Source organism: Takifugu rubripes, chromosome 13 (assembly GCF_901000725.2).
Source record: "Takifugu rubripes chromosome 13, fTakRub1.2, whole genome shotgun sequence".
Taxonomy (NCBI): Eukaryota; Metazoa; Chordata; class Actinopteri; order Tetraodontiformes; family Tetraodontidae; genus Takifugu; species Takifugu rubripes.
In genome coordinates, this window is record NC_042297.1 from 13821058 (window position 1) to 13835150 (window position 14093).

Below are 14093 nucleotides of genomic sequence, written 5' to 3' on the forward strand. Positions count from 1 at the left end.
ACCTTCATCAATATTGTCTCGGTACGAAAGACCCCAAGGCTGCCGAGCAACAGCGCGCAGGTCCTTGAGTTCAGTCATAAATCAGCGCTCGGGTCATTTGACGGTAGTTTATGATTCCCTCAACTGATGCGTCAAGATTGGAGTTATGTTGGCAATCATCTTTCATTCAGGAAAACATCAGGCGGGAATTTATCTAATGCCACATATTTAGGAGCCTAATTGCTAGTGTGTGTTTGTGTTCAAAGGCTCATTCTAACCTGTGATTTTTAATCTATGTATAACAAACACATAATACAGTGAAATGGAGATAATGTGGCTTCGGCGTGTTCAGATGCTCTAAAATGGGTTTGCCACTGAGCAACAATCAAGTCACAAGTTTGATCTAGAGGTGCAACATTAACAGATTCCTACAAACGAGCATTCATCAACATCTAGCGACCAGAGCGGTTCCTTTTACCCTGTGACCCTATTTATTCTTGATGATTGCTGCTCTTTTTCTAAAGCGACCTGACGTTACCACCGGAATACAAAAGGGCATTGAAGATGCTGCTCTCAGATAAAGGGTTCTTTCTTCGTTCTGCCAAACCAGGAGTTCCAGCGGGAACACGAGGCTTTGCTCAGGTATCCATTCTGAGAGTGGAAAAAATCGATCTTTATAAAGTCAGTGACAACAACATTATCTGTGGGCGCCATCTTGGCCGTCAGGGAACCCCTTCGTTAAAGCCTGACTGGAGTACAAATGATCAAAATGACTCCTTGAAATCTCCACAACTGAGCACTGACAGGCAAGAACTGGTTAAAATCGGCTCTCGGAGCCAGCGTTTAGTCTGCCATGGCGGAGCTTCCCAGCCAGCCAACTGAAGCAGGACTGGGCCGATGATTGAGCCGAGCTGGCCGGCTGCCAGGAGCACCCCACGTTTCAGACAATACCCACCTGTGTTAGTAAGAGGAGGGGGCTGCGCGTGTGTGTGTGTGTGTGTGTGTGTGTGTAGCTAGTTATTCTGCGCTCAAATAGTCAGCGTGGCTCCTCCTCCTCCCACTCTCCAAATGTCTATCAACAGGCTCCAGCCCTCGTTTTGGCTCATTTCGCTGGCTGCTGTTGTTTGAAAGCAAACCCGATGAAAATTGAACCCTGTTTTTTGAGGCGACGAGAGCTTTCAAACGGACCAAAGGTCCGTTGGTCACTGCTGCACGTCTGTTCAAAGGGCATCCCCCTTCCGGAGCACCACACAACCCCAGTTGGAGCTGTGCGACCCCTCTATAAGCGTGTTGAAGGCTAGAATGATGTGGGGAGGGAGGTGAGGGGATCCCAAGGGGTCTTTACTCTCTGGTTACTGCAAAAAGGCTGTCCCTGCCAGAAGGTCGCTATGGCAACGCTATTTGATTCCTACAACAATGCCAGAGTGGCACTCCCCCATCCTCCTGCATGTCTGGTACTGTCTCTCTCTCTCTCTCTCTCACACGCACACACGCACAGAGTCTGTGCATGAAGATGACATTGGGCATCATGGCAGAGGGGATGTGGATGATTCTAAAGAGACTGACAATGCCCATGCTAATGAAAAGCTAATCTATTAGTAATTAAAATGTTGTATGCAAATTAATGGATATTCTTCAATGAACACTATCATATGTAATCCTAATTGTTGATCATAATGAGCTTAATCCATTTATATCCATAGTTTGAATTCAGCTTCAGTGTTGAAATATCCGTAAAATCTGAGACGCTATATGAATTTTATGTCATTTCCCTAGCAAGCTGGGCTCTGCTGTAGTCTCTTTTCAACATTTATAGTAGTTACTGTATATGTGTGCTCAGGTGACAGAGCCGTAGCATCCTTTATTGAGAGCAATGATGCCGTTCCAGAGCTGGTTTTTGAGCTTGAGCCATACAATAAACAGGGTAGTGTCTATGTTTATTGACCGCTGATGTTTTAAATCCCCTCCAATAAAGTAACAGTGGTGTTTTCATCACCTGTAAGATCCCACTGATAAAAATTGCTACAATATCTACTCAATATCTACTACTGTCTAAGGCTGTGGAGAGCTGGAAACGTTGCCGTGTCTGCTCTGTCAGTATAAGAAAGCCATTCCTTTGGAGCTTTAAATGCGGTTTAGTGTCTAGTACTGTTAAAAGAAAACAGATGTCAGGATTCAATGTCTATTTTTCCCGCTGCTATGAACACGTCTGGCTGTGCTTGCCTCCATAAAAAGAAGGTGAAGACGACCCTGCTGGATGATTGCCATGTATAAGAATTAATCAAACTAGCTACTTGAGCATGTGTCGTTCTGTGTGCGCACCACATCTTAGCATTGCTAATAATAGTGGTGCAGTTGTTAGCATCATCACACCTAAGCCAGAAGGTCCTGGGTTCTAGTCAATGAATACGGCTGCTTGCAAATAATTAATACGAAAAGGCTGTAACACTTGATTCTGTGTATCACTGTGCACCCAGCTGAAGACTGGTCCATGTGTAATCCTGCCTCTCCCGATGTTCCGTCACAGTTTACAGCAGAATGCTGCTCACCCGCTTTTGATCATTTATAGCCACATTTCAAAAGACAAACATGGTGCAGATGCTGTATAACATAGGTTTTTAACAGCTGAGAGAGGAAGCTTTCATGCCTGAATCCCTTCCAGGTGTCAGACTGCGTTTTCACAACACGTACGTGCTACTGATATCAAGCCATTTACGGTAGATGCTTCCCCCCATGAGCTGATGAAACATAATTGCAAGTGCTAATTTACTCAGAAAATGGGACAAACAACTAATTTGAAAAGTGCTGCTGTAGGAAGGGGCAGGCATTATAAACTGAATGTACTACTGCCATATGTCCATAGTGCTTCCTATGGTGTGGGTAGCTTGAGGCATAAGCATTAAATACCATATTGGCCTCCCAGGACAGTGAGATCACTGGCCGAGGCCCCAGGTTGGGGACACATGGTCTCAGACCGCCTCATTCTCTAGTCTTAGTCCTTTGTCCTCCTGCTGACGCGATGCTTTGTTCAGTTCCAGGAGCTCTTTTGAATCTTTCATCTGTGCCTTGGATTAGCTTCACTTGCCAGAGTACAAAGATGGGTGCTGCGGGTTGAACGGAGAGGTGACGTCAGACACGGGTACCAAACCGCTGTTGGTCGTCAAATCCAAAATTTACCAAAATAGAAAACTCAATTTAGTCATCGCCAGTGAAAGTCTTGGGTCTAAATCCATGGTCCAACCAGAGCCAGGAACAATTACCTATATCTTGGCTATAGCTGTATGGCCTTTGCTGGCTAAGCAGTGTACCTTTAATATGATTAGGACGGATTACGCCGTTGTCTGCACATCAAAAGAGCCAGGACCAATTATCACCCCCGCCTTTCAACCAGACGACCGCTTCTCCTTCCCTCCCTGCAAACATTGAAAGAAGAGGAAAAAAACGAAGGCCAGACATCTTGTAACGCTCTAGAATCCTCATGCTAATGGCTAGATTGATCAGTCATTCAGGGCTTTCATGTACAGTATGAAGCAATGATGGTGCACAGTTGCCAGCACTTTGGCTCGTCCCTAAAATAGAATGAGCGTCAGAGCTAATTATCCCTCCCCCAGATGCACGTACAAACAAGTCCATATGACAGAAAACGCTGCGTGCGGGACAAGAACACAGCTATTTTGTGCCCGCAGGTAACATTTGTGTTCTTTGCAGGTTATTAAGTGCTTTTTGGCACATCTTAATGTGGGCTAATGTGGGGCCCTTTTTTAGAATTACAAATATTTACACACGCACACACACACACACACACACACACACACATACACGTTTAATAGTAAATTTAACATCCGCATTTAAACCAAAAACAAGCCAGTGGGATGCTTTCTATTGCGTCTGGGGAGCTGTGGGTGCCTTGCTCAGGGGCACCCCAGCCCACATTTGAACAACCATTAATCCCTTTCCTCTGATCCACGAGCTGTCTTCTGTGTTGTTGACGGTCAGCTAAAAAATTTGTGGATGAAAGTAGTCTTCATCCACAATGTTCCCATCTCTCTCGCTCTCTCCCTCACACACACACACACACACACACACACATACACACACACACTCACCCAGCTTTGCTAAATTGCTCTCATAGTTTTCACTTTTGTCTGAAGTGTCAGAGCTGAGTGTTTGAACAAAGATGCCTCTGGTTTCTTCCCACCCATCAAAAGCAAAGTCAGAGTGAGCTCAGGCTTCTGTCACGAGTCAAATGAAACCATTAAATCTTTTTCCACCTTCGTCACATTTACCGATGACATTTACCAGCATTGAGAAGGTAACTTAACTAAATATTAGTTTAGACTTTTTAGTCCCTCAAATGATTTTATTTTATTGCAGCCTCTGTGAAGTGCAAACATTAAAAAATGTCTGACTAGGTTTGGCTCACAATATCATCTATTTTTTCTGTCCATATTCACAATTTATTTTGTTACACTGCTTAATATTCCTCTCTATTTTTGAAATGCTATCTTATTTATGAGCTATCTTATTTGACAGAGGTAGCCATATTCATTCCGGCCACTAGGTGGCGGTAGTTTTGATATTCCATATTTTAAAAAGTTATTGATAGACATACATGCATTTATACAAAAGGTGAATCTGTATATAGATATAGTTCATATAGATAAAACAGATTTTCTCAAACGCCCCGGCGCTGTAGAGAAGTTATGACGTTGCTTTGAAACGCGAGGGACGTTTCTTTGACGTAGACAGCATTATTAACTAAAGGCTCACTTAAACTCTGTTTTAATCCCAAGAATGCAGCAAATCTCTTTCTTTCCTTCCATCCCACTTCCTTAGTTTTGCCTTTGGCTCGCTCTGTGCAGCAGCAGCAGCAGCAGCAGTGCTACCTGCCTATGATGATAATTCAGCTCTGTGTTCTGAGCTAATTTCAGCATGCAGACGGTTCCTGGTATCGCTGCGCTGCAGCTGCTCTCAGCAGGTGCTCCTCCAGCTTCCTCGCAGAGACTCGCTTTAATCACAGGACCTTTGCGGACCACGGTCGCGAATTTCCAAATCCATTTAGGTGCCTCCTCGTGTGTGAACGTGCATATTGAGTGCTTTGGGTATACGAGCCAATCTATAGCTGCCATGTCAGCACAACAGCTTTCACTGTGGGTGATTACCAAGTGAATAGTCAATCACAATCCCCACAAGTGTGTAAACAAGAACTATAGTGGCTCCTGTGCTCTACGTACTAGCACCATGGCTTTTGGCTAACCTGCAGTCTGTAGGGGCAGCATTAATAATTTAGCCAAACACTCAGACGTGATGGAACGGACAGCAGAACTCGGTAAGAAGCACTCTGGCTGAGAGAGGCCATTAAATATGAAAGGTATTTGTGGTGACTAATAGTATTTTTGTTTTCCTAGAGCTTAAAGTCTCTTGTAGTATCATTTCGCCCTGCCAGCCAAGACGGTAAATTGTTTGATCAGGACCGATTAGCCTGATGGAGACTCAGGTCTGGATGTAAATGAACCCCTCTGTTTGCTATCACTGTTTATCTTACAAGCCTCCGTCAGCTGAGGATGGAGACAAGCCCTTAATTTAATGCTCTATAAAGATATGAAAGGTTCCCATACAGTGTCAGTGGTTCCTGAATCCAGATCTGTTGGGACTATATTGAAAATAACCCACCCTGTCTTTTTATGGAGTTTCTAGTTTAATTGCTTGTCATTCTTGATAATGACTAATCTGCATTAACTCAAGTCAATAGACCCAGCAGACACGTTCGTGTCAGTATGCACACACACACACACACACCCACACACACACACACGGCTCACCGGGGACAGCAGCTACTTGTATATTTATACATTCATGGGTTGCTGCTGGACGCTCTGGAAGCGAATACACACATGCTGAGGGGTCGCAGGCTTGTGTCGAGGATTAGATGACTTCAGCGACAGATCGGCCCTCTGTAACTCCCTCTGTTCTGAGGTGGGGACAGACAGATGACAGACAGACAGACGGACAGGGCTGCACACAAATCACACCTGCTCATCAGTCGCTCCCACACGCTTATTTACTCAGCAGCCCGCTGCGGTCGGGGAGCGGGCGGCGTCACGCGCGCCTGCACACGCACCCTCGTTATACATCAGGACTGCCGGCAAGAAAGTGAGGAGCGCTGTTATTGTTTGGATCAGGCTCTCGCCGCGAATACACATCACCCATCAGTTTCAAAGCGCGCTCCTGATAAAGTTTTCACTGTTGATATCGGGGAGCGGCGCTCGCTTATGAACAGGCTGTCAAATGAGCATCAGCATGTCATGGGAACATAGCCTCGGCAATACTGCATAATACTTCAGCTGAATTATTTATGCTACTTGTACCACATAAGCTACACTATGCAGCATATTAAACATACCATCCTATCACCCTTAATTTATGCCCCTTTGATGCAGGTCTTGATGATAGTTTCAATTGATTTTCATGCTTGCAAGTAAGCAGATTGGTCCGTCACATTTGATCCAGTGGTGATAAAATCTCGCCCAGCTCTTACTGGTAATGGATCAGGTACAGGAGGGAAGGATGGTGGGGGTATCGCAGACAAAATTGCTGTGGGAGAGATTGCATCTGCTTATGATGGTCTGTAACCGGTTAAACACAAGCCGGTCACGGTCACCGCTCCTCTGTTTACCTCGGCCGACGGTTTAAAGGGAATTTCTGCTGCGCTCTGATCAAATCTGCCACAGTACAAGACTGTGTCAAGTGTTTCCTGTGTTTTCATTGTGAGGGGGTCAGATAAAGACAGGGAGGTGGTGGGGAGGGGGGGGGGGTGGGTTCCTGGCTTTGATGGGCTAAATCTCTGGGTCTGTTAGACGCACACGCACAAAAAACACACGTGCACGCGTTTGATCAGATCACCCAGTGAAGCCAAGACACAATCTGCCCGTGTTCAGGAAATAGGATTCATCTGTCTAACGGGCCGAGACGCCTCAGCAGTAGCGCCGATATCGCCCTGTTCGTCATTGAGGAGCGCTGCCAAATTGATTCTCATGATATGGTATAATTGCTGCAGACAAATGAGCCACAAACGAGGACCAAAATGTTTTTCTGTTCCTTCCATTCAGTCCCATAAACACACACACACACACACACACACACACACAGTTTCAAAGTCTTTGCTAGAAGCAGCATCTTAACATTATACACACGTCTGCGGACAGAGGGCAGCTTAATTTGGTGGCTGGTTTTATCCTTTTTTTTCCCCCATCTGATACCGTTTTGGCTTTAAATTCAGTGCAGGTGATGATGCGCACAGACTGTGTTTTGTGTCATTGTTGATGGGAAATGATTGGACGGTGAGAAGTGATACCCGCCCCGATCGAGCCGCTCCGGCTCTTTGTGGCTGCTGAGACGCGTCTCGTTTTCAGTCGGTCCTTATCGGAGCCAGACTGATTGAGGCCACCTAGCTGCCATTCTTTTGTAAACAACCGAGACAATTTCCTTTCCTCCCTATTTGACACAAGACATTAACCTTTTTTGGCAAAGATGTCCTGAATGCACAAAAAAGCTGCCTCGTTGCTGCATCGCCGCATCCCTTCCTCACCTGGTGTATGAGCTGCATTAGCATCCTGTCCTAGCCCACAGCGCTGACTGCAGAGATAAGCTAACGCCATAATGACCGTCCCTTTATAAAAATAGGCCCCGGCACAGGTCATATTTCACATGTATGTCTTGATGTCAGAATCTGCAACTGAGGAATCATTGAGGGTTTGTGGGGAGGCTTGGGCTTTGTCAACGGATGGTATTTGCACCATGCTTCACCTCCCATTCATTCCACCAGCATCAAAACATCCTAGGAGCTCTTTTGTTATAGTTCCACCCTCAGAGACTGGCAGAGGCCTCAGACTCGCTGCTGGAGCGCAGCACAGAGAAAAGCCAGCTGCAGTGGAACAAAGGTGCCAACAAAGCAGAGCAATGGTTGAACAGAAGATGGTGAGCTGTATGAAAATGAACGCATGAATGGAAAAACATAGACGTGATGAATGAGCGTGCCCCATCAAACCAAAGGAGGAATCAGGAAGGAGAGGAGGGACACACGGCAGAGGTTGCTGCACACCATTTTACCCCTATTTCTCCTGCTCTTCTGCTGCTCCCACTTGTTATTTTCAGGATTTTTATTTTTATCGGAGGGATCACATCCAGTTTCAAGTCAAACGGCAGCTGAACCTGAACCTGCCTCCCTGTGTTTCCTTCAAGACTTTGATCTCCTGTGTTTCACTGTTCAGTGGTTTCTGCAGAATCACTGAACATGCCCCCCCCCCCCCCCCCCCTTATCAGCATCCCTGCTTGCTGACCACTTTGAAGCCACGCACATCTTAAAAAGGCAGCCTCGCCAATATGTTCATCCTTAAAAACAAAAGCGCCATATCGAGGCAGAAATGCACTCTGTGCGTCAGGCCTTTCCAGAGAGCTCTGCCAGCTGTTTACAGGAAGTGATTTGGCCCTGTGCTGTGCTGGAAATGTTCATTGAGGATTTGAGAATGGAATAACTCTGCTTTCTTCTTGTAATTGACATCATTTGCATGCAGATCCTTATCTTAACAAGGGAGGAAAAATCAAGATAGGTTGAAACTTATTTGTGTCTGTGGCTGGTAATTGGGAGCAAGCTTTATCAGAGCGAGATTTGTTACGCTTGGCTGCTCAAAGAAGCCCGAGCCACAGACCGCCATCAGCTCCATGACCGGACGCCATGTCTGCCAGACCCAGGGGGCACTGAGCAGGCAAACCCTGCACATAAGTGGCCCGTCCTGAGGTCCTCTCAGTGGAACCCTGGCCTCCTACATTATAAATAAATATATAAATGTAGACTCATAAATGGCAAAGTCCCAGCAGTCGGGCGAAACGGGCCCAGACTTTGAAATCCAATACTGATAAATTGCCGGGTGTTTGACTTTTTTCCTGCTTTGTATTGATTCTTTCCTCTGTGTGTATTTGTGTTGGGCGAGTGTGAAAGGGAAAAACCAGGGGCCAGAGAGAATGTAATATTGTGTTTCATTAAAAAATCTATACGATATCTCATTGCAGCCACATGATTTTCTCCAGTGTCGGGGTGAGCGAGGAAGGGGCGGAGCCCGCAGGTGGTTGGAACAATGTGCTTCCCTGTCTGAGGCGTCCGCCTCGTGTGTTGCTGTGTGTGTGTGGCGGGGAGAGGAACTGCGCTCCATCTGTCCCATCAAACACATATTTGTTTGCCTGCTGCTCTCTTATTTTTCAGCCATGTCTGACAGTGTGTCCATGCATGTCATGATTTGGAAAAAAATAACGTCCTGCCGTGATGCGATGGCTTGAAATCTGCGTTTTGTCTTTCCCTTATCTCTCTGTAGGAGGCTTTCTCCAGTTCCTCCATTTGTGTCTGTGTCGTACTGTCATCGAGCTGCGTGTTAATTCTTTAACATCAGCCCACGGGAAGGATGATAAGAAGGGAATTTTTTGCCTCTCTCAGTGCTGTTTAATTACCAAATAGAAAGCCCTGTAGAGATAAAGGTTTCTCCATTTTGGCGTTTGCTGGATCGTCTTCTAAACCTCGTGTCCACCTGTATCTTCCCAGTTGCACTGAAATGTTTCTTTACCAACACGTTGCTTTTCAATCTGCTTGCTCGGTTTGGAACTGGACCAGTTACGCTTTCGCTAAGACTAATGAAAAGTAACTGTGGAATGTGAGCATTCGATCGCATTTGCATTTTAAATGGGCTTTTTCCCCTGGTTTACCATTGAGGCTGCGCTCCAACACACAAACATCAATAACACACCGTGATTCTAAGAAAGCTTTGTTGTCATTACAGTCTTTACTTCAGGAATTAAGAGAATTTTCCAGTCATTTCACTTCGTTAATGCAGTGAACGAGGACAAATGTCAATCAGAGGGACTAGAAAGCAGGGCCTTGAAAACATGCTTTTGTGTCCAGGCTGCCGACCAAAAAAGCAGCTCCGCCCTTTCAGTCGGGTTTTGTACTGGATTAAGTGCAGCCTTCAAATGGGCCGGACCAAGAATCCCGTCTCCAAGGTGGTCTGGGCTTGAGTCTGTTTCTGCACAGGAAGTGACATTGTTTAGTAACAGTCGAAGACAAATTCTGTCCATTACTGCTTCGCTCTTGTATACCTTAAAAACATAAGGTATACAAGAGCGTAGCGGTAATGGGGATTATAAAGGGGATTGAAAAAAAGAATAAATAAGGCCACATTTGGCAAATATCAGTGTGTTAGCTGCTGTGTGCTATTGTATGCTATGTTCCACCTATTGATGTGTCAGGCTCTCTTTGTCTGCTCTGACAGTGATCATTCTGGATGATGGAAAGCCCCGAACTTTGGGAAAAAGGACCCTTTCCTCTTTTTAACCGTTTTTAACCTTTGTGCCAGTTGATTCGATGCCAATCCATGACAGTCAGTGCGCACTGGGGACCCTAATCATATCCTCCATCCCTTCATGGCTTGGCCTGGAACCCCTTATTCCACCCTCTGCTGTGTGGATGCCTGAGATTAACAGAATCATTGTTTGTTGTCCCGGATCATTGCTACATCCTGCAGACACGTCAGGTGATGCACCAGCGAGCACATTTCTGTGATTTAACGCAAAGTGAATCTTAATACTGCACAAAAACTGCACAACTTCACCTCAGCATCAGAAATGCTAAGCTGGTTTCCTCTCATGGTTACCGCCTGATTTTATTCACCTTCACTTTCACTCCCTTACTCCAAAATAGACACGCATGAGTGTTTTAGTTTCTTTTATAAAGCGCCGGCCTGCTGCTTCATCCAGAGTTATTTCCCTGAGGTGTTTCACAATGACAAATAAGCTTTAGAACACAGTTTAGAGAGACGCGACTTTGAAGCTTTCTAAATAGAAACAGACCTGAAATCAAGGTGTGGGGATGAAATGGAGAGGTAGAAAATGTGGGAGGGAGAAGCAGAGATGGATATTTCCAGAGAGAGCCTTCAGTAATGAAGCGTTTGGGGGTCATTAAAATTATCCTTATGTTGTTTCTGCAGGTCACTATGAACAATCCTACTACGGGATCACTGAACACAGACCATTTGTGCCACACTGTAACCGATATTTTCCAGTACACTTGTGAGTGTTTCTGCTCTTCAGTGTGTCCAGTGATTGGGGCTTTCTAAATGTAAGCCACAAAAGGACCTCTGTTGTTGAAAATGTGAATGTTTCTGAGAGTGGTCTGCTCCGTCTCAAGAGCGACTCATTGAGGAGTTTAGTCAATACGGCCGCTCTCAGATGGTGGGTCAATGAGGGAGGAAGCTTCCTGCTGAGCCAAGTGTAGAAAAGAAGAGAACAGGGGGCCTTTGTGTGGAGAGCAGGCCCACACTGCTGCCTTTCCTCGGTTATTACACCTAATATTGAGAGATTGAGAGGAATTTCTGAGCCAGCATCCTCTGCTTGGATGAGAATGACGTGTTCTTTTCAAACTGCTCATGTTGTGAGGTAGCAGTGAATAAAAATAAGTGCTCTAATGTGTGAAAGACAGCCCAGACGCCCGGCCAGTCTCTAAAATGGCTTCCTGATTTGTGGCAGTGAAGGAGCAGAATACACACATCTCATCCCCACTCACCTCTGAAGACAGTGAAGGAATTAATGACCTGTAAAACTGTGGCATGTGTGCACGCTGAAAGTCCACGAAATCTCATAAGAAATGTTAATTTTATTCAGGTATATGTTTTGTTGCTCTGTAAAAAAAAAAAAAAATCTATCTTCTTTGAAATGGAATTCGCTGTTTATTCTTGGCCCCTCTCCCCGGCTCGTCTACCGGTGACCTTCGGGAGCAAACGCTGGCTGGCTTTTTTAACCACGAGCATCTGTAAAAACTTCACAAGTCCGCCTCCTGTTCTGGAGCGGCTCGTTAGCTTTTCCCAAGCCTGCAGCTCGCAACTTTTTAACTCTTTGAAAGGAAGTTTTGTCTGTGAAAGATTTAATGATTTATGTATCAGTTCCAGTCATACCTTCATCTGTGCTGTTGGAGAACGGCACCATTGTTTGGATTTGTTGACCCGTGCTTCCTGTCTTCAGTTTGACTACTGGGATTAGTGAAATAATAATGTCCATTCCAGTTATTGGGTTCTCCTCAGCTGTGCTCTGGTAACTGAGAACCAGTGAAGACCCCCCCCCCCCCCCCCCCCCCCACTGCTCCTGGTGATAAAGGGATGTGAAAGCAGCTGTTTGGACCCTGATATGATGCTGCAGGACCTTCAAGCCCATTCAGAGTGGCTGAAGATGGTCTTTTGATATGGACGGAGCTGAGCTCGTCACACCCGCTGCTCCAGCAGCATAAAGCAGAAATGATTAAGAGTGCCACAGTGCCTTTGGGCAGAAGGACTGCAGGATAGAGTCCCCCCACTGTTACGCCACTCTGGCCTCTCTCCATCTGTCATACAAAAGACTTTGGCTATATTGACTCATTCAGGGCGATGTATGCACACAAGGACGTATTGATTTCCCCACTGCACCTATCGTCACTCTAATTTAAAACCACCCCCATTTTCCAGGGTTACAGTTGATAATTTGCTCGCTTAAGATGTGATATTTTATAAGCTATCAATAGCAATCAGGGGATGTGTAGAAGCAGTTTGGAGCTCTGGTGTCCACTTCTAACCTGAAAGGCTGTCCGTCCAGACAATGTTTCAACAATCACCGGCTTTCTGCTCATATTCACACATTATACAAATGTAAGGGAACAACAATCACACGTGTTCATATACATTTCTGGCAATACGCTAGCAAGGAGCTAACAAAATAAGCCCCCATAATTGCATTTATATGATCGGTTTAGTGGACAATCCTTGGTTTCATGTCTGGCGGTGCGGAAACCTTTCCTTTAATCCCTCTGGCATGTTTTATATGCTTGATTTGTGGGTTATTGTGATCTGATTGTGCTTCATTTGAATAATGAGATTATTGATGACATCACAGTAGAAGACATCAGGTCGTGTATACAGCTGAAATCCTGCTAGAACCAGTACTGACTCTAATGGTCATCGCCTGCTCGTTGCTGTTTGACCCCAAAGTTGAAAGTAAAGGGGAGGTGAGAGGGGTGTTCCTGTAATATTGAGATGTGCCGTCTTCGTTTTAGGAAACAGTTCTGTCTCCACATTTGCCTTCTGAGTCCACCACACGCCTCTTTCTCTTGTTGAAGTTGCTGGATTTCTGTGTGTGGGGGTGAAAAATATTCTATTAGCTGCTGTATGTAATTGTGCTTTAAAGATAACTAAGTGCAGTGAGGACATGCTCAAGTTGCCCCAGTAATGATCCTTGCATTATATTGCCTTCCCTCTCGCTCCCACTAGGGATCTTTAAATCACCTCCTAGCAGCTGAATAGCCGAGCTATTGATGTAGCATCTCTATTTTTTGCTTTCCCTTTCTGTCTGCAAGAGAGAGCGGGCACATTTTAAGCAGCGTTTAACATTCCGCCTCTTATTTCGCTACATTCTCTGCAATATTAAGACACCCACATATCCTCTTAATTATTTCTCCTGCTCACCTCCGTTCCTGCCGAACTGATAATTGGTGTTATTTATCTAAACAATACCACTGTGCGACTCTTATGGCGGGGCTTCTTGAATAATGGATGAGGACAAATGCAAAGCAATTCCACTGACTCTGACTTTGGCACTATCCATGTCAGTGCTTTGTTACCGTTTGAGCTTCAGAAGAGGAAATGGCAGCCGCCTCCAGAAACGTTTACTCCCTCTCTGCAGTCTGCCTACAATAAAGCAAGATGTGCCGGTGACGTGCCAGAAAGGCTAGACTGGGTTAAATCTGTCAGCTCTGCCCGTCCCATTCCGCTTGGGCTTGTGGTTTCATAATGCAAAGTAGTCTCTGGGATACAAACACGCGGAGGGGCTGAAATGGTAGAAAGGAAAATTGGGCATTTCAGAGCGCGTTGGTGCCACTCTCGCTGGGTCCTTTCATCTCAACCAATAGCTGTATGTTTTGTTGAAGTCAATATTTCAATGTACCACAAAAACCTGTGACATTTCAAAGGCTACAGTTTTCTGAGAAACGTGGACTAAAATCATCTGTTAGAGTATTTCTGACCACTCCGCTCCCTCCTGTTACTCCATCA

General features: G+C 45.4%; 1 protein-coding gene across 1 annotated transcript in view; it reads left to right on the forward strand.

Annotated features, from left to right (window-relative positions):
- The window catches only part of neo1a (neogenin 1a), a 106220-nt gene that overhangs the window by 26196 nt on the left and 65931 nt on the right, over positions 1–14093 (forward strand).